Source organism: Ailuropoda melanoleuca, chromosome 15 (assembly GCF_002007445.2).
Source record: "Ailuropoda melanoleuca isolate Jingjing chromosome 15, ASM200744v2, whole genome shotgun sequence".
NCBI classification, from domain to species: Eukaryota; Metazoa; Chordata; class Mammalia; order Carnivora; family Ursidae; genus Ailuropoda; species Ailuropoda melanoleuca.
In genome coordinates, this window is record NC_048232.1 from 66463886 (window position 1) to 66489518 (window position 25633).

General features: G+C 37.4%; 1 protein-coding gene across 2 annotated transcripts in view; it reads right to left on the minus strand.

Moving 5' to 3' along the window:
- CDK17 (cyclin dependent kinase 17) overlaps window positions 1–23631 on the minus strand; it is a 109743-nt gene extending 86112 nt beyond the window's left edge. For both annotated transcript variants that reach the window (XM_034644491.1, XM_002919247.4), the window contains exon 1: window positions 23514–23631. The gene's annotated coding sequence lies outside the window, so the exon portion shown is untranslated. The remainder of the gene's footprint in view (window positions 1–23513) is intronic.
- Between the last annotated feature and the right edge of the window lie 2002 nt (window positions 23632–25633).

Sequence of the window (25633 nt, forward strand, 5' to 3'; positions counted from 1 at the left end):
ATATCTGACAAAACAGACTTTAAAACAAAGACTAAAAAGAGACAAAGAACATTATATAATAATAAAGCAGACAATCCAGCAAGAAGATATAAAAATTGTAAATACTTATGCACCCAACACAGGAGCACCCGAATACATAAAACAGTTTAACAAACATAAAGGAGCTAATCAATAATGCTACAATAACACAGGGGGCTTTAACAGCCCACTTATATCAATGGACAGATCATCTAAACAGAAAATCAACAAGGAAACAATAGCTTTGAATGACACACTGAACCAGATGGATTTAACAGATACATTCAGAACATTCCATCCTAAAACAGTAGAATACACATTCTTTTCAAGTGCACATAAAACATTCTCCAGAACAGATCACATACTGGCCCACGAAACAAGTCTCAACATATTCAGAACATCAAAGTCATGCCATGCATCTTTTCTGACCACAACGCTATGAAACTAGAAGTCAACCACAAGAAAAAAAAATCTGGAAAGAGCACAAATGCATGGACAAAAAACATGCTACTAAGCAATGAACGGGTCAAACAGAAAATAAAAGAAGAAATAAAGTACAAGGAAACAAATGAAAATGAAAACACAACGATTCAAAAGTTTTGGGATGCAGCAAAAGCAGTTCTAAGAGAGAAGTTTATAGCAGTACAAACCTACCTCAAGGAGCAAGAAAAATCTCAACTTAACTTTACACCTAATGGAGTTAGAAAAAGAACCAACCAAAAACCAGCAGAACAAAGGAAATAATAAAGATTAAAGCAGAAATAAGTAATATAGAAACTTTAAAAAAACAACAGATCAATGAAATCAGGAACTGCTTTTTTGGAAAAAAAAATATGTAACTGATAAACCCTAAATAGATTAATGAAGAAAAAAAAATGACTCCAATAAATAAAATCACAAATGAGAGAGAAGAAATAACAACCAACACCACAGAAATACAATTACAAAGGAATATTATAAAAAACTATATGCGAACAAACTGGACAACCTAGAGAAGATGGATAATTCCTAGAAACATATAAACTACCAAAACTGAAACAAGAATACAAAATCTGAACAGACCAATTCCCAGCAAAGAAACTGACTCAATAATCAAAAAACTCCCAACAAATAAAAGTCCAAGACCAGATGGCTTCACAGGCAAATTCTACTAAACATTTAAAGAAGAGCATGCCTAGTCCTCTCACACTATTCACTATTCCAAAGCATAGAAAAGGAAGGAAAACTTCCAAATTCATTCCATGGGGCCAGCATTACCGTGACCAAAACCAGATAAAGACACCACCACAAAAGAGAATACAGGCCAATATCCCGGATGAATACAGATGCAAAAATCCTCAACAAAATACTAGCAAACCAGATCCAACAATACATTACAAAAATCATTCCCTTCGCTCAAGCGGGATTTATTCCTGGGAAGTAAAGGTGGTTCAATCTTCACAAATCAATGTGACACATCACATTAATACAAGAAAGAAGGAGTGAGAGTGCCTGGCTGATTCAGTAGGTGGAGTGTGCAACTCTTGGTAAGTTCGAGCCCCATGCTGCATGTATACATTACTTAAAAATAAAATCTTAAAAAAAAAAAAAAGAGAAAGAATAAGAACCATATATCAATAGGTGCAGAAAAAGTATTTGACAAAGCACAACACCCATTCATGATAAAAACCCTCAACGACGTAGTTTTAGAGGGAACATAACTCAACATTTTTATAAAGGCCTCATATGAAAAACCCACAGCTAAGATCATCCTAAATGGGAAAAAAACTGAGAGCTTTTTCCTCTATAGTCAGGAGTAAGACCAGGATGTCCACTCTTATGACTTTTATTCAACATAGTGGAATTCCCAGCCACAGCAATCAAACAGAAAGAAACAAAAGGCATCCAACGAGGTAAGAAAGAAGCAAAACTTTCACTATTTTCTGATGACAGGACACCATACATAGAAAACCCTAAAGACTCCAACAAAAAACTGCTAGAACTGATAAACAAATTCACTAAAGCTGCAGGATACAAAACTAATGTATAGAAATCTGTTGCATTTCTACATATTAATAATGAAGCAACGGAAAGACAAATTAAGAAAACAGTATCATTTACAATTGCACCAAAAATACTAAGATACCTAGGAATAAACCTAACCAAAAAGATGAAAGACCTGTACTCTGAAAACTGAAACACTGATGAAAGAAATTGAAGATGACACAAATGGAAAACATTCCATGCTCAAGGATTAGAAAACAAATATTGTTAAAATGTCTATACTACCCAAAGCAATCTACACATTTAATGCAAACCCTATCAAAATAACAGCAGCGTTTTTCACAGAACTATAACAAGACAATCCTAAAATTTGTATGGAACCACAAAAGACCATATAGCCAAAGAAATCTTGAAAAAGAAAAGCAAAGCTGGAGGCATCACAATTCTGGACTTGAAGTCATATTCAAAGCTGTAATAATCAAAACAGTATGGTACTGGCACAAAAATGGACACATACATAAATAGAACAGAATAGAAAACCCAGAAATAAACCACAATTATATGGTCAATTAATCTTTGACAAAGCAGGAAAGAATATCCAACGGGAAAAAGACAGGTCTCTTCAACAAATGATGTTGGGAAAACCAGACAGCAACATGCAAAAGAAAGAAACCAGCCCACTTTCTTGCACCATACACAAAAATAAATTCAAAATCGATTAAAGACCTAAATATGAGACCTGAAACCATAAAAATCTTAGAAGAGAACACTGGCAGTGAAGCAACATTTTTCTAGATATGTCTTCCTGAGACAAGGGAAATAAAAGCAAAGATAAACTATTGGTACATGAAATTAAAAAGCTTCTGCACAGCAAAGGAAACAGCAAAACCGAAAGGCAACCTATGAAATGGGAGAAGATACCTGCAAATGACACATACAAGAAAGGGTTACTATCCAAACTACATGAAGAACTTAAAAAGCTCAACCCCAAAAAACAGAAAGTCTCATTAGAAAATGGGCAGAAGATGCCAGGGTGGCTCAGTCGGTTCAGCATCTGACTTAGTTTTGGCCCAGGTCCTGATCTCACAGGTTGTGGGATCCAGGCCCGTGTCCCGCACCGTGCTCAGTGGGAGTCTGCTTGGTTATTCATTCCCTCTGCCCCTTCCCCTGCTCATGCTCTCTCTCTCTCTAGAATAAATAAATCTTAAAAAAAAAAAAAAAAAAAGAGGGAGGGAGGGAGGGGGAGAGAAAGAGAATGGGCAGAAGAAATAAACAGACATTTCTCCAAAGAATACATACAGATGGTTTATGGACACATGAAAAGATGTTCATCAATACTTATCATCTAGAATAAATAAATCTTTAAAAAAAAAAAAAAGAGGGAGGGAGGGAGGGGGGAGAAAGAGAATGGGCAGAAGAAATAAACAGACATTTCTCCAAAGAATACATACAGATGGTTTATGGACACATGAAAAGATGTTCATCAATACTTATCATCAGGGAAGTGCAAATCAAAACTACAGTGAGGTATCACCTCACACCTGTCAGAGTAGCTAAACTCAACAACACAAGAAGCAACGTGTTGGTGAAGATGTGAAGAAAAAGGAAACCTCTGCCCTGTTGGTGGGGATGTAAACTGGTGCAGCACTGAGGAAAACAGTGTGAAGATTCCTCAAAAAGTTAAAAATAGAACTACCCATGGGGCGCCTGGGTGGCTCAGTCGTTAAGCGTCTGCCTTCAGCTCAGGGCGTGATTCCAGCATTCTGGGATCGAGCCCCACATCAGGCTCCTCCGCTGGAAGCCTGCTTCTTCCTCTCCCACTCCCCCTGCTNCCCCCTCCCCCTGCTTGTGTTCCCTCTCTCGCTGGCTGTCTCTATCTCTGTCAGATGAATAAATAAAATCTTAAAAAAAAAAAAATAGAACTACCCTATGACCCAGGAATTGCACTACTGGGTATTTACCCAAAGAATACAAAAATACTAAATCAAAGGGATACCCGTATGTTTATAGCAGCATTATTAACAATAGTCAAATGATGGAAGCAGCCCAAGTATCCACTAATAGATAGATGGAGAAAGAAGCGATATAATATATACATATAATGGAAGTGATATAATATATATTATATATATTATATATATATAATGGAATATTACTCAGCCATAAAAAGGAAATCTTGCCACCTGCAACAACACGGATGGAGCTAGAGTATAATGCCTAGTGAAATAAGTCAGTCAGAGAAAGACAAATAACATTTCACTCACATGTGGAATTTAAGAAAGAAAACAAATCAGCAAAGGGGAAAAAAAGAGACAAATCAAGAAACAGACTCTTAACTACAGAGAACAAACTGATGGTCACGAGTGGGGAGGGAGGTTGGGGGATACGTTAAACAGATGATGGGGAATAAGAAGTGCACTTGTGGTGATGAGCACTGGATGGTATGTGGAAGTGCTGAATCAATATATCGTACACTTGAAACTAATAACACTGTATGTTAACTAACTGGAATTTAAATAAAACCTTAAAAAGCCAAAACCATGGATTAAAACTGGAAAAAAAAAAAAACTGCTCTAAGGACATTCTCAACCAGTCCTCAAATCTAAAATCTGGTCTTCTAAATTGATTTATTCACCACAATTAAGTGGGTTATGTAAATGTAAAGTTCCTGGGTTTCACCATATTATAAATTCCTTAAGGACAGAAATATTTTGTTAAATCTTTGTGTCCTTCCCTACCCCCAACCTATCACTCATATCCCCCCAAAATTGGTTATACCAAGCCAGATTATTTCTCACTGCATCTTTCTAAATTAATGCTATTCTTTATCCTTAAGCACCTTAAGGATTCTACAGTACCACGTCACCTCAAAATGAACTGTTCAGGAACTGAAAAGACCAGACTTTACCACATGGTGACACATGATGACCCCACTAATGTAAAGATACCCTGTGAGGCTCAGCTAGTCATTCACTTTTTTAAACACCTCTTAACTCCAACAGTAAGAAATTTAAAAAGCATTATGGGACCTCGTTTTAATAGAAAGAGGTAAAAATATTTAGATATTTAAAAGGTCATATTCATAGAGATACTGTAAGAATGAAACTTTAATTCCCTTCAAAAATAGCTATTTAATTCTATTCACATGACACATTTTTCGATTACCAGAAATAAAGAATGATGTATTGTCTTCTATAGATTTTCAAAGCTCATATCTCACAAAATCGCCCACTTTGTAAATACTCATGTAGGTTCACTGAGAATGCTCTTAGCCATGCCCGGCACAAGGTAAATATGAATTTGCTCTTAAGGTTTTTTTTTGTTTTTTGTTTTTTTTTAAAAAAAAGCATGTAGCTAACTTTCTAACTTTTCTCACCAAAACGTATCTGGACAACTGAATGTGCTACTCTGTCACTGATGACACAATAACATTTTATCACATTTTTAAAAAACTAGCTCTTTATTAAAGCTTTCCTAAGACAAATCCTACTGGATAGTGACCAACTTTTCTTGCCAACAGTGGAAGATTTGGCAAGATGTTAAAAATGCCAGGTCTCTTCAACTTTTTGGTAGTTTTTGTCTCTATAAAGTGCTAAATTAGATTAAGATGAGATGAAGAAAAAGAGGGCAAATGTGCATACTCACTAATAACTTTTTTTAAAAAAGATTTCCTATGAGGATAGTGAAAAATATTTAAAAACAGTAATTTCTAAATTAACCAGAATTCTGTCAAACAGGATACTCTTCTTCGACCTGAATAGCTCCCTTAAAAGGAATTAAATGTATTATAATTAATCAAAGATTCTAGTTAATCTAAGATTGGAAATATGGGCCTAGATCCTTTCTTCCTTGCTTCACTATTGCTTAATACCTGTTCAATCTTGGGGCACCTGGGTGGCCACAGCGGTTAAGCGTCTGCCTTCGGCTCAGGGCGTGATCCCGGCGTTATGGGATTGAGACCCACATCAGGCTCCTCCACTATGAGCCTGCTTCTTTCTCTCCCACTCCCCCTGCTTGTGTTCCCTCTCTCGCTGGCTGTCTCTATCTCTGTCAAATAAATAAAATCTTAAAAAAAAAAAATGCCTGTTCAATCTTGTTCCCCAAAAGCTGAAAGGTTAACATATTCCTACATTTAATTAACATGTAGCGAAATGTGAATTACATAAAACCGCAGCATTGGTTGACCAAGGGTTTATAACATACAGAAATCCATCTGGTTCAGCAAAAATTGAGAATAAGCTTAAATTGATTCAAATCCTGACTCCTTCATACAGACACTGGGGAAAGCGAGAAGCATGACACTAAGAAATCCAACCTTAGTTATTACCTCTTTGGAGAAGGAAATAAAAAAACTACCTCAAAAAGATGTGAGATATAAATTAGAATGTATGGACTATGCCTAGCACACTGTAGGCATTCAACAAATGTTACTTCTTCCTCAATACACTCCCGAAGTATTAACACCAAATATATGTGCTGTATATAAAACTGCAGGCTATACACACCACTGACCTCTCCTCAATCACAGTCAAAATGAGAGATTAACTTTTATAGGGTAATGTGGGAGTGACTAAAATTATTTCCAAGAAAATATTCTCAATTTCAAATAACTACCCTGCAAACAGAATTGCTCATTAGGCAATTCTTATGTAAAGAATGTCATGATAAACTCACTAGTTCTGTGAACAGTCTGTATTTTGTACAAGAACAGAACTTTAGTGAAAATCCATCACTGGAGTCAATAGGTCTTTGTCCACCTAGACATATAAGGCCTTCGTGTTCTGACCCCACTACTTTTCAGCCACATCTCCAGAGATCACATTATAATATCCTGGTTTTCTTCCAACCTCTCCAACCACTCCTTTACAGGTTTGCACGTGCATGTGCACACATACACACACACCCCACATATAGCTATTAGGCACTAGAACTTCTAAGGCCAAAGTATTTCTCCTCTCACTCCATATTTCCTCCTCAGGCAAATTCATCCAGGCACATGTATTCAATCTAAACAATAACTCCCGAATTTCTATCTCTGATCCTTTTATAGCCCTTTTCTTAGCTGCAGACTCCTATATCCTTCTGCCTACTTAGGTGTCTAAGACACCTTAATTATCAAAGTTAGGCCTCATTCTTTAGAGGAAATCATTCAATGTCAGACCCCTCACCAAGAGAATATATTGTCTGAGTAGCCAGACCTAAGGATCATACTTTTTATAATTATATTTTCAAGTTTATTGTAGTTCTGAATGGGTAGTGAGAACTGAAACCATCTACACTCAGAGTTTACAGTCTACATTACCATCACTATTCAGTTGTCCTGGACAACGTGACTTTACTATTCCAGGAAACCCTTGTCCAGGCAGATAAGAGTTGCAAATAACTTCATTGTTCATTTCAGGAACTTCCCAAAAACCCCATATAAACCAACAGCAGACTATTCAACTTTTTAATAAATAGCAAATGACTGTTCACTTTCCATGACACTTCGAAAATCTCACCTCAAAACCCTTGCTTTGCTGTATCTATCAAAGCTAAACTATTATATCATGATCCTAATTCTAATCAGCTCGTGCATTGAAATAACTGTCTTAAAGACTCCAAATCCTCAATAAATACCCCAACTTTGCTCTCCCTTCCTTCTTTGCTATTCTTTTCATCCACACACCCTTCCCTTGCCCTAGCAGATCCTACCAACTCTGTGAGGGTAATTCTCTCCTTTGTACAATAAACTCACCAGGTGGTTTCTGGTGCTATTTTCTAGGAGTCAACATTCCTCAGCACTACCAGATAGTTTCCCAAATATCTGAAAATTCAGTTCAGCAATACTAGTTTCATCACAAGTAATGTGTGGAAAATATGAATACCTTTATAAAAGGCCGTAAGAAGTCATCGTCCTACATTAGGCCGCATCTGTTGACACTACTGGTTCTTAATGGGTTAAAACAGATATTTGGCCTACAAATATAATTTCTAAATATAACCAAATAAAGAGATTACCATCAGAGCAGCCATAAAACAGTGAGGAGTTCTGAGGACAATAGGAGGTACATCACAGACAGGTTTAATAATTGAAGCAGGAATCTTACGAGAAATAGGATGGGGAATAAACTGAATACATGAATAATCCACAACACTAATAACAAGAAGAAAAGAAATTGTAGTAAATTTAGCAATATTTAACAGTAAAAAGAAACCTTAAAGGAATTTCAATACTGTAAAATTATTTTTAAACCATGATGTGGAATTAAGACACAATGAAATGCTTAATACATTTTCCACAAAGTTAAGACTTTTTATCCACCAAGAGTAAATGTATAAGCATTTCTTTAACTATAAATCATTTAAAGCACTTATAAGCCTACAGGCTTATAAGTGCTTTCTGAAAGAAAGTTAAAGTTAAGAAAGTTAAGAATTTAGAATGCCTCAATGCTTCGGAGGAATTGAAAGATTCAAATATTAAAATCTAAATATAAAAATGGAATCCACAAGAACTGGAAGAAAATATAATTCCTTTATAATCTTGGCAGTGGTGAAGACTTTCTAACTATGTTTCAAAGTCCAGAAACATAAAAGAAAAAATAATATCACCATATAAAAAAGGAAAAATTCTGCGTAAGAAACACTGTAAAGAATGAAAAAATATACTTTTTGCAATCCATATTAATAAAAAGGGATAATCTTTCTATAGAGAACTCCTGAAACCAAGAAGAAAAAGGCCAAAACCTAACAGAAAAATAAGCAAAGAACTTGAGAGTTCACAAAAGGGAGAAAATAATAAAATGTCCGTTAAACATACAGGAAAGCACTCAACATAAAGAGAGAAATACAAAAGTCTGAGTTACACCAGTTCTAATCTATCAAATGGGCAAAATTCCAGAAGTTTGACAACACATTCAGCTGGTGAGGGCATGGGAAAATAACCTCTCAAACATTTAGGTACATAATGGCAATATGACTATACCTAACAGAACTACAGAAGCATCTATCTTTTTTAGAAAAATATTATGTAATAGTTTTAGATTTACAGGAGAATTGCAAAGATAGTACACACAGTTCCTCTACACCAAACACCTAGATTCTGCTATTAAGATCTTGTATTACTATGGTATAATTGTCACAATTAATGAACCAAAACTGATGTATTAGGGACTAAAGTCCACTCTATTTAGATTTCACTTTATTGTACTGTCGTGTCTTAAGCTCTTGGCTGTGACAGTTTCTCAGACTTACCCTGTTTCAGATGACCTTGATAGTTTCAAGAAGTACTGTTCAGGTATTTTGTAGAGTATCGCTTTATTAGCACTTATCTGATGTTTTTCTCATGATTAGACTGCAGTTATGTTTTTTTGGGAAAAAGAGCTTAGAGGTCAAGTGCATCTGTCACCACATCATATTATCAACATGATTTATGGCTGCTGATATTAAGCCTTAGTCTGTTCAGGCTGCTATAACAAAATATGTTAGGGGGGCTTAGAAGCAACAGAAATTTATTTCTCACAGTTCTGGAGGCTGGGAAGTCCAAGATCAAGGCCCCTGCAGACTCAGTGTCTGCTAAGAGCCCACTTCCTACATAGACTGCCATCTCCTCACTGAGTCCTCATGTGGCAGAAAAGGTGAGGTAGCTCTCTGGGGTCTCTTATAAGGGCATTAACTCCATGACCTCCTGATGTAAGCACCTCCCAAAGGCCCCACCTCCACGCCATCACACTGGGGACCAGGTTTCAAAATATGAATTACAAGGGGATACATTTGGTTTATAGTATTAATATTGTATGTTTATAGTATTATAAACATACTAGTATTATAGTATTTACAGTATTAAACCTTGGTCACAGGTTTCTCCCATGTCAAGCTACCCTTTTCCATATTTTTCCACTCCTTAAGAGTCTTGAGCCCTCTTTGAGGGATCAGTAGCTACATAAAATTATTTAGAATTCCTCTGAACAGAGATCTGTCTATTCTTTCCCATTTATTTATATCAGTACGGATTCATGGATATTATTTTGTAATTGAATTATAATCGAATTTTTAAAATTCTACTTTATTTTGTTGCTCAAATTATTCTATTATTAGCCATTGGGAGTTCTTTGAGTTGGCTCCTGCGTACGTTTTACATACCTCATTCATTGTTTCTGTTGGAGTACTTCCTAACTTTTCAGCATTATTATACTTATTTCCTGTTCCAGTCCTAGAATCAGCCATTTCTCCAGGGCTCTGGTTCCTTTTATGGGAGAACAGTATTAGAAACCAAGATCTGAGCACCAGCTGTGCTTACTGCTACTGGAGTATCATTGTCTTCTAGGCCCTCTCAGCTGACAGAGCAAGGAAACATGTACAAATGTATTTATCACTTGATTGATCCTTGTTTTTAGAATCTAAACCATGCATTTGCTTATGTAAGTACAAAATGTTGTATGTATATTATTCATTCGGTATTTTAATAGCAAAAGATAAGAAAAAAACTCAAGTGTCCACACAGGACCGAGTGACTTAACTACCATATATACACAGAAATAAAATTCAGCTATTAAAAATAAAGGAAGATCTTTAACTAGACACGGTAAAATCTCCAAAATAAAATATACATGCATTTGTTTATATTCGCAAAAAACACACTGGAAGGATAAACAGGATACAAAAGGAAATGTCTATCTATAAAAGGTATGGGAGGAAAAACAGGCTGGTGAAAGCAAAAGGGAAAACAAGACTTCTCTGTATCTCTCTACATAATCTTAAGTTCTTCATCATATCACCTATTCGAAAAAATCCAGTTTAATTTTTAAAAAAATGTTCAACGCCTACAAAAGTGGAAGGATTTGAAGAGCTCAAATTAAGAAAGGAATGGAGGCAAGGAGATAATCATTTGTGAAGAGTAAATACAATGAGAAAACGTACCACCATTTTAGGAACAATAATGTATCAAAAATTCTTTGTAAGCATTAGTAAAATGGAAGTACAGTTAACCTGTGAACAATGCAGGGGTTAGGGGCACTGACCTCTGTGTAGTCCAAAGCCTGTATTTTACTGGAAGCCTTACCAATAAAGTCGATTAACACACATTGTGTGTGTGTGTGTGTATATAAGATATGCTATATTCTTATAATAAAGCTAGAAAAAAGTGTTATTGAAAAAAATCTTAAGAGAAAATACTCTTACAGTACTGTACTTCCCCCCCCCAAATCACTATATAAGTGGACCAGTGCAGTCAAACCTGTGAAGTTCAAGGATCAGCTGTACTTTAAAGTCAAATTTAGTCGACTTTAAAGTACTGAAACACTGTAGCTGCTAAAATTAGCCTGTTCTTGGTACCTGCATATAATTTAACTGAATTACTGTTAAATGGAGTGTTACATGGTTATCTATATTAGCAAAGAGGTAAAGTTTAAAGAACTAAATAATCATCTGTAGAGGCACAATTAATATCTGTATCCTTCACTAGTATGCTGATATTCAAAATTAAATAAAAGGATTATTTCAATGTCAAAAATTTACTATTTTTATCTATTTCCCCGACAAAATGATGAAACCAATTTCTAACATGTGGGATCACTTCCTCATTGGAAGATAAAAATGGCAGGTTTGCAAATACACATTTCTAAATGCTCCTAAGAGACAATAATTTTCATGTCTCTGAGGTGAACCAGACCAGAAAAAAAAAAAAAAAAAGGTTCAAGTAGCTCTTTTTAGCATTCCCAAAGTAGGGAAGCAATCCTTTGAGGCTGCTTCTGAAAGATCAACATATCACAAAAGGTTATCCATTCAACATCCAGAAGTAGCTCATTTGTAGCTGTTCACAAAACTTTCCCAATGATTTCAATGTAGAAAAGAGGACATTCTGCCTAAAAACTGTTCAACAGCTCAATTCTATAGATGAATAAAATCCAAGCTTCTTACTGGTATAGCTCCCTCTTTGATCTCATCTACCACAGCCTCTACATCCAACCTCTATTTCTCTATTTCTACTACATGGAAATACTTAATAGGCTAGAGGAGAATAACAATTATTTTAAAAGAACATAAAATCTTTTTTCATACCTTTTTGCACACTGCTTTTATCCTAGGAAGTGCTAAAGCTAATTATCTCCAGCATCATCTCCTCCAAGAAATCTACCTAATACCCTTGGCTGAATGTCATTCCCTCCTTCTCTTCAGGACAACTGTTGGGACGCCTGGGTGGCTCAGTCGATTAAGTGTCTGACTCCTGATTTCGGCTCAGGTCATAGTCTCAGGGTTGTGAGACTGAGCCCCACACTGGGCTCTGTGCTCAGCAGGGAGTCTGCTTAAGATTCTCGCTCGGGTCTCCCTCTGCTCCTCCCTGCCTGCCCCCGCCCAGAGTGTGTGCAAGCATGTGCACACTCTCTCAAATAAAAAAATCTTTAAAAAGAAAAAAAAAAAAAGGACAACTATTATGTCCATCTTTGGTGACAGCATGAATAAATGGATAAAATCATAGGTTACCTAATTTTTACTGAGATGCTCTTTACATGATAGAACCTGGACAAGGAGAAAATGGAAGTCTACCGTGATTCCTGATGCAACTCTTACAGATGCATTGACATATCGAAGATTGAAGTTTTATAGTTGGAGACCAGCTTCAAAGAAAAAAAATGGAGACACCTATTCTACATCTTTTTTGCCTGCTGTTTAAAAATAAAGTAAAATTAAAAAAATATAATATCAAAATTATTTAGAGGAAAATACTGTTTTGCCATACCAGATACTAAGATATATTACAAAGCAGTGATAATTAAAATAAACTGCAGCTAGAATAAGAACAGATGGATAACCAAAAAAATTTATCTCAAATTAAGAAAAAAAAAAACTTACACATACCGATATATAAAAAAAAAAAAAGATGTATCACAAAATAATGAAAAATGAAGCTGTCAGGATTCAGGGAACGGTAATCATTACCTCCTAAGCAACCTGAAGGGAGAATACAGAAGAAAAAAAAATCCAGCAATCAAAGAAATCCAAACACAAGCAATGATATCTTTCTACAAATTATTTAAAGCAGATATTTTAGAGTAGATGTGGCTCATTACTAGTGGCACTGCCACAACAAGCATTTCCTAAAAAGGTTCACGGGTTTGATGTAGGAATTCCACTTGTGCATATCTAGCTACCCTAAGGAAATGTAAAATGGAGGTGAAAGGATGGGGTGGTCACATGCTACAGCCTTTCCCAGCATAATTTAAAATAATGAAAAATGAAAGGTAGTATGTTAATAATTAACTACTATGAAATGGTTAAACTTTTGACTGATTGCTATAACCACTAAAAATGAAAGTCATAAGAAATATTTGGTAACTTAAAAAAATATATTATAAAAAGGATCTTAAAAATATTAAACTCTACATATGAAAAAAGACAAAGGGAATATTTGAAGATGATAACCACTGCTAAGGAATTTAGATTATGGTCTATTTTTTACATCATTATGTCCTTATATTTAACAAATAATTTTCAAAAACATAATAACTGAGGGATGCCTGGGTGGCTCAGTCAGTTAAGCGTCTGCCTTCAGCTCCGGTCATGATCCCAGCTTCCTGGGATCCACCCCCATGTGGCGCTCTGGGCTCAGTGGGGAGTCTGTTTTTCCCCCTCCCTCTGCCCCTGCCCCTGCTTGTGCTGTCTCTCCCTTTCTCACAAATAAAATCTTTTAAAAATAGTAATAGTTGAGACTGTACAGATAGAAAACAGTAAGACACTCAAAGAAACTGTTTAAGTAATTAAATAAGAAGGCCATTAGACCAAAGAGGCTCCAATGCCTTGGTACCCTAGATAAGCAAACCAAAACCTAAGCCAGAGTCACTGCACAAGAAACTGAGAAAACGAAACTTCAGAACAACCAATCACAAACAGCCAACAAGGCTTTCCAAATAAGGAAACTGCTTAAACTATCACCAAATAATTCCCTTGCTTCTGTCTTCTCTATAAAAATCTCCCCCCTCTCAGCTCCTGTTGGTGGACAGGTGAAAACCTTTGGCTTGGCACTCCCTGATTCAATCAATGTATATGCTCATTAAACTGAAAAAAATGTTAACATGCCTCAGTATACCTTTTAACAAAACAAACTAAAAAAGCAAAACAAAAAGATACTCACTAAAAGGATAAGAAATAATTGGAACATGAGACTTTTTTACATAGAGAAACCCCCCAAAACATGATAAAACTACAAAATTCAAAAAAGAATGAAAAGAGAAAAAAATAAGATGCAATGCTGGAAAAGTTTTAATCACTTTGCCTTTAAATTTAATTTATATAAGAATGGTTGCTCCCTTCAAAACACTGTGCTAAACCCTAAAACAGTGTTTCTAAACATTGCCTTTAACATTTTAAAAACCAAGCTCAGAGATTCCACTTCAGTTGTTCTGGGACAGAGCTTCAGACTCTACATCACACATGCACGCACACGGAGGCATCCAGTTGTTTCTTATTTTTTTAAATCACAAGAGTGCTTCTGAAGTTCAAGTTAAGGCCCCTGACCTAGAAGAACATAAGATAACAAAAACCTAAAATAATAAATAGTACACACCCAAGCAGACCTTATGACAAAAAATATAACGCGAAACCATTTTCTTTTTTTGATGGATAAGCTATATGATCGGTTATTCTATTTTGACTTCAAAATACCTGAGTCACACATAACAGTCATTAACAAGGAAAGCAAATACTGTCTAGATTGTTAAAATGTCAAACAAGCAGTATAGCATAGGTCTGAAGAAGGGGAACAGACAGGGCAAATGGTTACAAGAAAAAATCTGGTTGGTTCTAAGGAAAAAGCTCATCAATGTGCTTATCAGGAAGATTATAACAGCTTTATTTCTAATGGGCATTAGGTAAGAAACAACAATGAATATCCTACATTATTTGGCCCAACAGTTTATAGTATCCTCCTCCCCACAATGTACCTACAGGATGCAACATACACTGATTAGTAAAACTAACACTGATTCTCACATTAGGTGGAAGCAGAGAGGCATACGAGAAAATCCAGGAGGAATGTATAGTTTTAAAAGCCAAAGAGATGATTTTGATTCAACTGTCCTTATGAATCACTTATTTAACCTGAAGGAATCAACCTGAAGGGATAGATCAGCAAAACAATTACCAATACCATTACCAATAATTCTTCCTATTATACCAAAGAGTCATTAAAAAAAAAAAAATGCCATTACCAATACCATTACCAATAATTCTTCCTATTATACCAAAGAGTCATTAAAAAAAAAAAAAATGCCAGCTGTGAGTGCCAAGTGCAAGGTACTTCGCAAAATGCTTTACACATTATCATTTCATTTCATTCCCACAACCCCATGGAGAAGGTTCTGGCATTTCCCAATTTTATAGAAGAAACTGACCCTTAAGAGTTTAAGTAACTAGCTCAAGATCCATGATTATTAGTTACTACTGAAGTAGTTTCTTAATGGAAAAAAAAAAATGAACGCATATAACCAATTCTAACTTTATATAATAAAAATGAGAGTTCAGATTTTTTTCCCAAAAAATTCTACATAAAATTTAAAAAATGTGTCAACCATTTTACAGTTTCTTGGGAAGAAAAGGGATTAGAGGAGAATAGAAATGTAAATAAGAATATGTGGAGAAAGAAGGGAAAAATCTATGCTCAAGAATTTATGGGCAGGAGCACCTGGTCAGTAGAGCATGCAGCTCTTGATCTCAGGCCCCACACTGGGCGTTAGAGCTTACTCTTAAAAAATTGTTTTAATTAAAAAAAGATTTATGGGCAAAAAAATGTACTACAAACTACAGTGCTGACTCCACTGTTCCTAAAATGATAAAACGTCAGTAAATAAATCATGATCATGAAAATGTAGTTGATACCAAATGTTTTAAGACCATATAATAAGTTGAGAAATATGGAAAGGTACTGAGTCTTACAAATTGTGAAAAATTCATTTTTAAATGTCACATCTCAAGATGTCATCAATCCATAATCTCTGATTTCTAAAATAAATCTAGTTCTTACAATATACCTACTATAACAGAGGTATAATTTTAAAAAGGTCAATAAAATATCTTTAAATTGTAAAAGTAGACTATAAAGCAGTTTTTATTTAATTACAGTAATCCCAATGAAAACAAAATTACTGGTCAACTGTATACATAAAATAGCAGGGTAACAAGGATGACAATAAATGCACTGTACTATCCTTTGGGGTGCAATTTTGTACTTTACTTCAGTAAATGCATTTAACTCTAGTACTATACAGCTAAAGAGCTCAATTTCATTAAGGACGAAATTTTATCAGCTAAACCAAATTTTACTCTTGATATTAACCAAAGTTTTCAGATCTTTTGAAACAGACATTTTATTTACATATAAATACTGTAATTTTATATTTCCAATTTGTCTTTAAGATAACAAGTTAGAACAATTTACATGAAATTAAAAAGGCCCAATAATGCCAAGTTACTGGCCCTCCAAGTTGGCCTACGAACTGCTTCTAGATTCCTCACACACAAATACCACCATCATGTACAATAATACTCAAAACTTTTGATGACTTTTTATTTTCTCCTGTCTCAGAACTGATTCTTGACTCCTTCAACAACGATGACTAATCTGACCCTCATTTACCAGTTCCTAATCCCATTACTTCCTCATTCAATTAAGCAATACCTAATTTGGAGGGAATACCAAAAAGCATGGTCCTCTCAAGCACAAAGCCAACCAGAAGGGTAAGAGATTTATAAGCAATTAATCACAAAACAATGAGTTAAGTACTATGGTAGACATAAATGTTATAGCAGAATCACCATAACTCCACCAAAGTAGACCAAAGATACTTTAGAGGAAGTGACATTTGTCCTCAAAAATGAGAATTTCTCTAAAGTGTCACAGCACTGTAATACCAATACATCTTTATAATCTAGCACTGACCATAAATGCTAGACTAGAATAGGCAACCGCACTTTAGACATGGATACATAGATGCATGGAGCAACGGAAGGAAAGGAAAAATAAAAAGACAAACACATAAAGAAAAATGAGTAACTGCTAGATTAAAACAGGCAAAATTGGACTTAATAATTCAGATGAGGCATTCCAAAACCCTGACATATGAAAGTAACAGGAAAAAAATAAATCTAAAAGATATTTAGGAAATAAAATTAACAAAATCTGGTGTGACAGACTGGACTAGGGGGAGGAGAGCACAATAGAAAGGATAATCGGCCAAAGGTTTTGGCTTTAGTGACTAGGCTGATGGTGGTGCATTACTGTTGGTTGGGAATGGAGGTAGGGGATAAAAAAAAAAAAGTTCAGCTCTGGTAAAGGAGCACTGAGAGGCAGTATCTGGGAGGTAACTAGAAAGGAATTCAGTAAGAGGTCTGGATTAGAAATAAAGATGTGGAGATCCTCAACATATAGGTAATAAGAAAGCATTAAATATAGATGAGATTGCACAGGGAATATGTAAAACAAGAGAACAGGACCAAGAGCAGAACATTCCAGTCAATCAGCGTTGCTGTTATTTCACATATCACAATACTACCTCACAATACCACCTCATTGTATAACATATACAATGACTAACACAATGCCTAGAACACAACAAATGCTTTAAAAATACTGATTATACATACCCCAAACTGAAAAACAAAATGTATTAAGTATAATAAAGTCATAAAGGATCATTTCTTAAAAATAGTTCAATAAGGGGTGCCTGGGTGGCTCAGGTGGTTAAGTGATGGACTCCTGATTTTGGCTCAGGTTGTGATCTCAGGGTGGTGGGGATGGAGCCCCACATGGAGCTCCTGGGGCTTTGCTATGAGCATGGAGCCTGCTTGAATTCTCTCTCTCTCCCTCTCCCTCAGCACCACCCCCTCACCCTCCCCCCTTCTCACTATCAAAAAAAAATTTTTTTTTTAAGACTAGCTCAAGGAGGTAAAATCTGCTTAAGGAATCCAAAATTTACTTCAAAAATCAATAAAAAGCTTCCTTCCCACCAGAAATAGCAGTACAACATTAAAAGCTGGAATTATGAAAAAGATTTTAAACATAATACTTAAAAGTACACATTAGCTAATTTTTTTTTACATATTAGCTAATTTAAAGGATAATACCTCTAAATTTGGAGTAATAAGAGCTTCAGTGTTGTTACCTGATTTTTCATAAATATTAATTTTTTACCAACCTTTATTTAATATTAACTCGCACTATTAACAAATACTAACCATTAATTATAAGAATAGAAGGACTAAATATATGTTTGAGAAGACCAAAGCGAGTGAGTAACTAACCTAGAATATAGTGAAATTATTTTTGGGTCCTTTTCCCCACTGTTTACAAATATGCATATAAAATTTAGAGTATTCTTGGAAGTATTTACACTAACAAGTGCACAAAAAGAAACAAGGATGTGCTATTAGAAGGCTGACAAGGGGCACAGGGGTGGCGCAGTTGGTATAGATCCATACTGGGTGTAGAGCTTACAAAAAAAAAAGAAAGAAAAGAAGAGGAAAAAGAACCCACTGATAAAAACCTTTTTTAAATTAACTTATGACAACAAAAGAAAGCAAATCTTTGTTTTTCCACTTTAACGGACTACCTTTAGATCAAGTCAATAACATTTTCTATTCTTCAAATGGAATGAGACAGGATATATATCAACAATACTAATTTGCAATATTTTCATCATACAGGCTACGTTTCAGTGTAAAAAGTTATTGCCAAAAATGTATAATCTAATATTTCCATTCCTGGTGGTATACAGCTACATATCAATAAAAACACAAGATCAAAATTTATGCTTTAAACAATACCAGAACCAAAAACCAATAGGTAATTATATGTGTACAGACAGAAAATTTATCTACCTTAAAGCAAAATTCTCACCTAATATTGAAGCAACCTATGCAGCACGCATCTGGACTATCTTCTCTTTTATGGCATATGCGTAATACAAACTAATTTTAACACTTGTAAGATCAAAATAAGTAAACATAAAATTAAAAATGAGAGCAAATATACAGTATAATTATTTTTGCTTTTCAGGACCTATATTCATTTTACTTTGTGCCCCAACAGCTCTAATTGATAAATCCATGATTAAAATAAGTCTACAAATATTTTCAATATCTTTTTAGTACCTTTAATTCATTTTGAGCTATAAATTCATTCTCTCATACATTTTGTATAGATCAATTTTTTTGTGTGTACTAAAACTAATTCAATGGAATTTAAATCTAATTTTGATGAGCTTTTTAATTCACCACTTCTTCGTTCTTGCTCAGCAGACACATAGCATGAACTTTTTAACATCACATCCCCATGGAGGCATTGTAATAAAGTGGTTTGAACACCAAAACTGGAACCTCAGCTTCACCATAGAGGTAGAACCTAAGAGACAATTAATTTAAGGCCTCTATGTCTTCATTTGAAAAACAAGCACAATACTCAGATGATGGGCTTACTATGAGGATTTAACAAAGTAATACCTGGCATGATACCTAGCAAAAGAAGTTTAATTTCTTTCACATGTGTGTATCAAAAAATAATTTAAAAGGGGCGCCTGGGTGGCACAGTAGTTAAGCGTCTGCCTTCGGCTCAAGGCGTGATCCCGGTGTTATGGGATCGGGCCCCACATCAGGCTCCTCTGCTATGAGCCTGCTTCTTCCTCTCCCATTCCGCCTGCTTGTGTTCCCTCTCTCGCTGTCTCTATCTCTGTCGAATAAATAAATAAAATCTTAAAAAAAAAAATTTAAAAGGACTTTGGAGAAGTAATTTTCATTCATCCCAATATGCCACGGATTTGTAAAGCTACCTCCTCACATACAGTATTATTATATGTTACTGCAGAACGTTATAGGAGGCACCCCCTCTTAGATTTATTGGTAGGTATTTACTGGTTTTCCAAGTGGGCCAACGGACAGAGGAAACAGGCTAGGGAAGGTAAGCCACACTCAGATACATTCAATAAGTTTTTCTGACCCTTGGCAATTACCCTTCCCAGGTCAGTATTTTGCAGATATGAAAGTAACTGTCAACTAAAAGGCTGGGAGCAAAATAATGACAAAGAATCCACAAATGACAGTACGAACTCTTGGCTTGATATTGTAAATACCTCATTTAAAAAAAAAAAAAGTCCTCTCCCTACCAGTTTAAAGAAATTGTCAACACTGTAGTTTGAATGCTAGTCAACTATACTAAGTTTTCTATTTAGACAATTTTTTAACCTCACAAATACTATATAAAGCGTAGTTTTAAATGCCATAAACCTATTGTTTTACCTTTGTCATTTCAAACACAAAATGCTATAATCAGTTTACAAAGTGGACTTTAAATAACTTTTCCATTTAAAAATTTAAGGAAAAACTACACATTCAAAAGTCAAAGAACCTAAAACTACTCTTCCTTCACATATATAAAAGGAGGCAATTTTTAAAATAGATAAAATACTCTAATGAAGCTCAATTTAACATATAATGTCCTTTTTCTACAACACAGCAACACATTCACTAAGTATCCTCTGCGGAAGTACAAAAGTTATAAAAAAAAAAAAAAAGCCATGACATGATGCTGCAATTTTTATAAAGATTAGAGAACAGTAATAAAGATTCAAAATGTAATGCTTTATAAGTATTCAGCACTATTAGACAATAACAAAGAAAATACCAGGGAAAAAATTTTGTGTTCACAGATAATTTTTCCTAATATTAAAGGAAATCATCTTCACTTCTGAATTTCTTCCTCATTTGCCATTATAGTTTCTACTATTCACAACAGCTGCAGTTTTTTAGTACTATTTCATGAAAAAAGAGAAAGGAGAAAATACTGCTGAAAATAACGGGAAAAACAAAAGCCTCAACAGAGTAAATTATCTTATATGCCTTCTCTTTCCACTGTAATCATCGGACTGAAGGAATATATGAAAAACTATATATATTAAAATCTGTTTAGTCAACACTATTCTGCACCACAGAAAATAAAATTTAATTTTTCTATTTTTTGTAAAACCAATGACTTATTAGAACAAGATTACTGGTGTATAAAGCTACCACCATATATTGGATCACTACCATACACTGAATCAATTCGTCCAATTTCATCTTTCCTCACTATGTATCTTTCTCCCTTCAGGTAACCAGAGCACATCTGGCAGGCTGCACTATTTCAAGTAACTAACACCTGAAAGTGACTTTATTGGGCCTTAGTTCAGGGATGAGAATAAAGTATTTTATAGAAGCTTCTTCTAGTAATAGGAAAATTAGGTTAATAAGGCTTCATACGCTTTTTTTTCCTGATCGTAAAACTGATATAAAAATTTGGAAAACACAGAACCGTATTTTTATTCATCCATAAATCCCACCACCCAGAAATCTTAACTTTTTAGACTTCCTTCCAAGAATTAAACTTCAATAATCTAATATTAATAAATATGTAGAAAAAAAACCCAATGTACCTTCGTTTTGGCCTTTTGATAACTGTTATACGAAACACTGATTATTAATATGACCTGTTAATTTCACAAAGATATCTGAAAAGTGTTAAGTGGCGAGGGTGGGGTAGGGAGTCCCACAATTCAGAGACTGGTCCCTAGACTGAAATCCCTTTCACAATTTTTATAGCGTCAACATTTTAATGTCAGCAAGATATGACTGTTCTTAGAATATCAATAATAACTTCCCTCTATCAAACAGGCTTTACTTTAAATTTCTTTCCATCCATAATTCAATGTCTATTTTCACTGTAAAAAAACAGTAATATTTTAAAACAGCTTAAATTCAAAGACTCAGCTATTTTTTTTTGAAGTCCAGCATTCAAACTGCTAGTGTTTCTGGCCTATGAGACAGTCCACCAGATAAAAGGATAACGTTTTTATATGCCAAAATTCTCCGTCATAAAAAGACTATTCCTTAAATATAGCCACATTTTTTTCTTTTGTTACAAACGATCTTTATGGAAGTATGCATATGTTAGAATCACAAAGACTGATAGGACTTCATTAACAAAAACTGAAAAAAACCAATGACACTGCTAATTTTTTTCTTAAAATTTGATTCAACCTTATTTCTAGCTTCAACGGAGGCTTTCGTTGACTGGAGGCACCAAAGATTTTAAAATCCCATTCATTTTCTTCTGCCCGATGGTTAACAAAACAAGTCTAAAATACAGTAACTCAAATTTGTTACTTTGACCTTCTTACACAAGCGCCTTTTAAAAGAAATCCCTCAACAAAGACTCAAGAAAGAATCAGCAAAGTTTGAGGAAAGAATTGTCTGTCTTTAAGTCAAGCATTTCCTGATAAGTGACAGAAGGTCTGGCTGCCAGGAACACACTTTGCTGACCCTAGGAATAGCCAAGACACTAAACAAAATTTGCCACTTTTGTTATCTAGAAAACGTATTTAGCTAAGAGGTGAGAAAGCATAACCAACGACGTGTTTTTAGTGGATGAATCAATATAAAGGAGGAGCGCCACGATTTCAGCTATGTTTTTGCCATCTTTGAAGAAAAGCTAATTGTTAGTGGCCATGTGACATTATGAGATCCCAGAAAGGAAAGGGTGGGAGGGAGAGAGAGGAGTTCAAGGCAGTTCAGGGTCAGAACAAGCTCAGGCATCCTGTCATTAGCAAACGTTCCCCCAAGCTGAAGGCAAAAGACTGCTTACCCGAAAAGGAGTGGGTGAAAAGTAGGGGGAGAACGAGGGGAAAAACCACAAGAGAGTCAATGTGGCAGTGAGGGGGTGACAGGAGGCAGGGAATCTGGAGCTATCCAGCTGAGTTGGGGAGCAAAAGCGCTGGGCACAAAAAAGCTGAGAAAAGCAACTGCAGCGGAGACGACAATACTTGGCAGCTCCCCATTTTTTCCCCCTCCCCATGGGTTCTTTGGGTTTCCCACACTCCCTCCACCTCAGCTCTTGACCAACACTCAGGGGTGTGACCCGCCAGCGGGAGGCTGCGGTGATCTTTGTCTCGGCCGGCTCCCCACGCGAGGGCTCCTCCTCCTCCTCCGCGCTCGCCACCCGCTCACACCCCCGGCGTCTCCAAGGAGCTAGAAGCGCCGCTGCCACCGCCTCCTCGCCCACCTCCCGCGGACTAGCGCCCTTCCTTCCCCTCAGCCGCCCGCGCCTGCGGCTCCACCCCCGCCGAGGGGAATCTTTGTGTCTCGGGGGACTTTCTGCCTCTTTCCTCCCGGGCCTCGCGGGGAGACCGACCTCCCCCGGAGACCAAATGGGCAGCAAGCACCGGAGGTGGCGGCGACTGCAGGCGCCTCCAGCGAAGGAGCGGGTCTGATACCCCACCCCACCCCCGGAAATGCCTCGGCGACCCAGGGTTCGCGCTGGACCAGATGGGCGACAGGCAGAAGCGAGCTCCCCTTGCCGCGCCTCCCTCTCTCAACTTCCCGGCCGGGCCTTAGCCTCCCGCGCCCCCAACAGCCGGCTGCCCCGGCCCTCCGTCCCAAGCACCCTCCCGCCCCCTCGGCTCGGGGTCCGCCAGGCAGCAGGAAAAACCCTGCGCGGTCGCCAGCAGCCAACTCACCAACAAGTGCGGGGGCCGCGTAGCGAGGCGAGGCGCGGAGGATAAGCGGCTCCGCCGACGCCCGCGGCGACCGGATGCAGGTCCGGGTCCCAGCGGCTGGCGGACCCAAGGCGCCTCCGAGGCGCAGGCCTCCACTGCCGCCTTCCGGCTCTCGCCTAGGGTCCGGAGCCTTCGAGAGGGGCCGCGGGTCCCTCACGCGTTGCCAAGCCCCCCGGACAACATGGCTCCCGGGCCGCCGAGCCGCGCGGGCAGCCCACTAATCCCCTCGGAGGAGCTCCAGCGGGAGCGAGGCTGGCAGGGAGGTGCCGACGCCCGGCTGAGGCGGCCCGCCCGGACGAGGGCTCCTTCTTCTCTGCGGCCGGACCGTGAGGAGCTCAGGAGACCGCGGGCGGCCGCTTTCGTTCGCTGCGTGTGCGTCGCTGTCTTACTCGGCGGCTGCGGATTGACGCCTCCGCCTGTTCCCCGGAGGACAGCGAGCGAGCGAGAAAAAGGACTTTTATTGAAACGATCCAACCAGCAGCAGCTGAAAAAAGCTACCCGCCGCGGGAGCTTCCCCCACCTCCGCCTGAGCCGCTCGCCGCGGGCAGCGCGACCCCTGCTGGCGGCAGCAGCGGGGCGGAGCTGACGGTCCGGGGGCGGGGCCTAGAGGGCGAGGCGGGGTATCCCCGGGAAACCCCCCGCCCCGAGGTGGGGGCCTTGTTCTCTCCTGCCTGGCTTCTGGAGCCGTGGGAGGGAGGCGAGAGGGCTGAGATGGTTAGGTGGTGCCACTCCACAGAGCGACCTGTGTAATTCAGCCCCTTCATCCTCCTACCACCCCCCCCAACAAAACAAAAACTCTTGCTTAAATTATCCGAGTAATTATGTAATAAAGATACCAATGCCGCAGTTCTCTACTGGTTTTCTAGAGTTGACGTCGAAGGGCCCGCACCAGAGCATGTTGTTTTCAGCTTTTCTCCTTTTTTATGGGTGGTTGGGTAGGTAGCTTTGCAGCAGTCATTCACGCACGCAGCATTTATTCATTTACATTTAAGTTATTTATATTGTGTGCTTGGCAACACACTAGGTCCTCAAAGGACTGAGAGTCCTGGGATGAAAGATACTCAGGAAGCAGTTATAATAAAATTCTGAGCTTTACGAGAAAGGAAATACAAGGTGTTATAGGAGAACAGAGAGGAACTACTGTTGCCCTTGGTTAGGTTTTGTTTTCTTGGGGGGAGGGGGTGCCTAGAGGTTGGCCCAGTTTCTGTAAATATTTTTACTTTGTTCTTTCCCAGAGGCTAAAAGCTGGTTCAGAAATGAACAGCAGAGTGAAAGTGAAGACAAACTAAAGTAATACTGACCCATTTTTTTCCACTAATAAGGACAAAAGCAGAAAGTAAAAACAAACAAACCCCTAGAGGGAGATAATGAGAGGATAGAAAAGACAAGAATGGGGACCGGATGTGGACAACCTAAACAAGAAAAAATTTTAAACCACATAAAAATCTGTTAAAGTGAGATATAAATATTTTTCCATTTCAATACTCGGAAATAGACTTTGTAAGTTTTTAATGCAATTTCAAATCACATTATGTCCTAAGGACTCTGATAATTATTTTCTTGGATTCCTGGATGAATCCTTTCCCTCTAAAAATACTGCCTCCTGACTTCTTTCTCTTATTTTGTTGGGCAAAGTTGAATGTATCTGCTGTAATATCCAACAAAAATCATACATTTCAATCAGACTTCTCCTATGTCTCTAAAATTGCCAGAATCCATAAATTAGCAACATTTATGCTCTGCACATATTTAACACTTGCTTATCATTCCTATACGAATGCAAATATAGAACACAACCTTTCCTTTAGAGCAAATGTGCTTTTTAAAAAAACACTGTTAATGGGGCGCCTGGGTGGCTCAGTCCTTAGGGTTAGGCGGCTGCCTTCGGCTCAGGGCGTGATCCCAGGGTTCTGGGATCCAGCCCCACATCAGGCTCTTCTGCTGGGAGCCTGCTTCTTCCTCTCCCACTCCCCCTGCTTGTGTTCCCTCTCTTGCTGGCTGTCTCTCTCTCTCTCTGTCAAATAAATAAATAAAATATTTTTTAAAAAAACCACACTGTTAATGATGCTCTTTCGATTTGT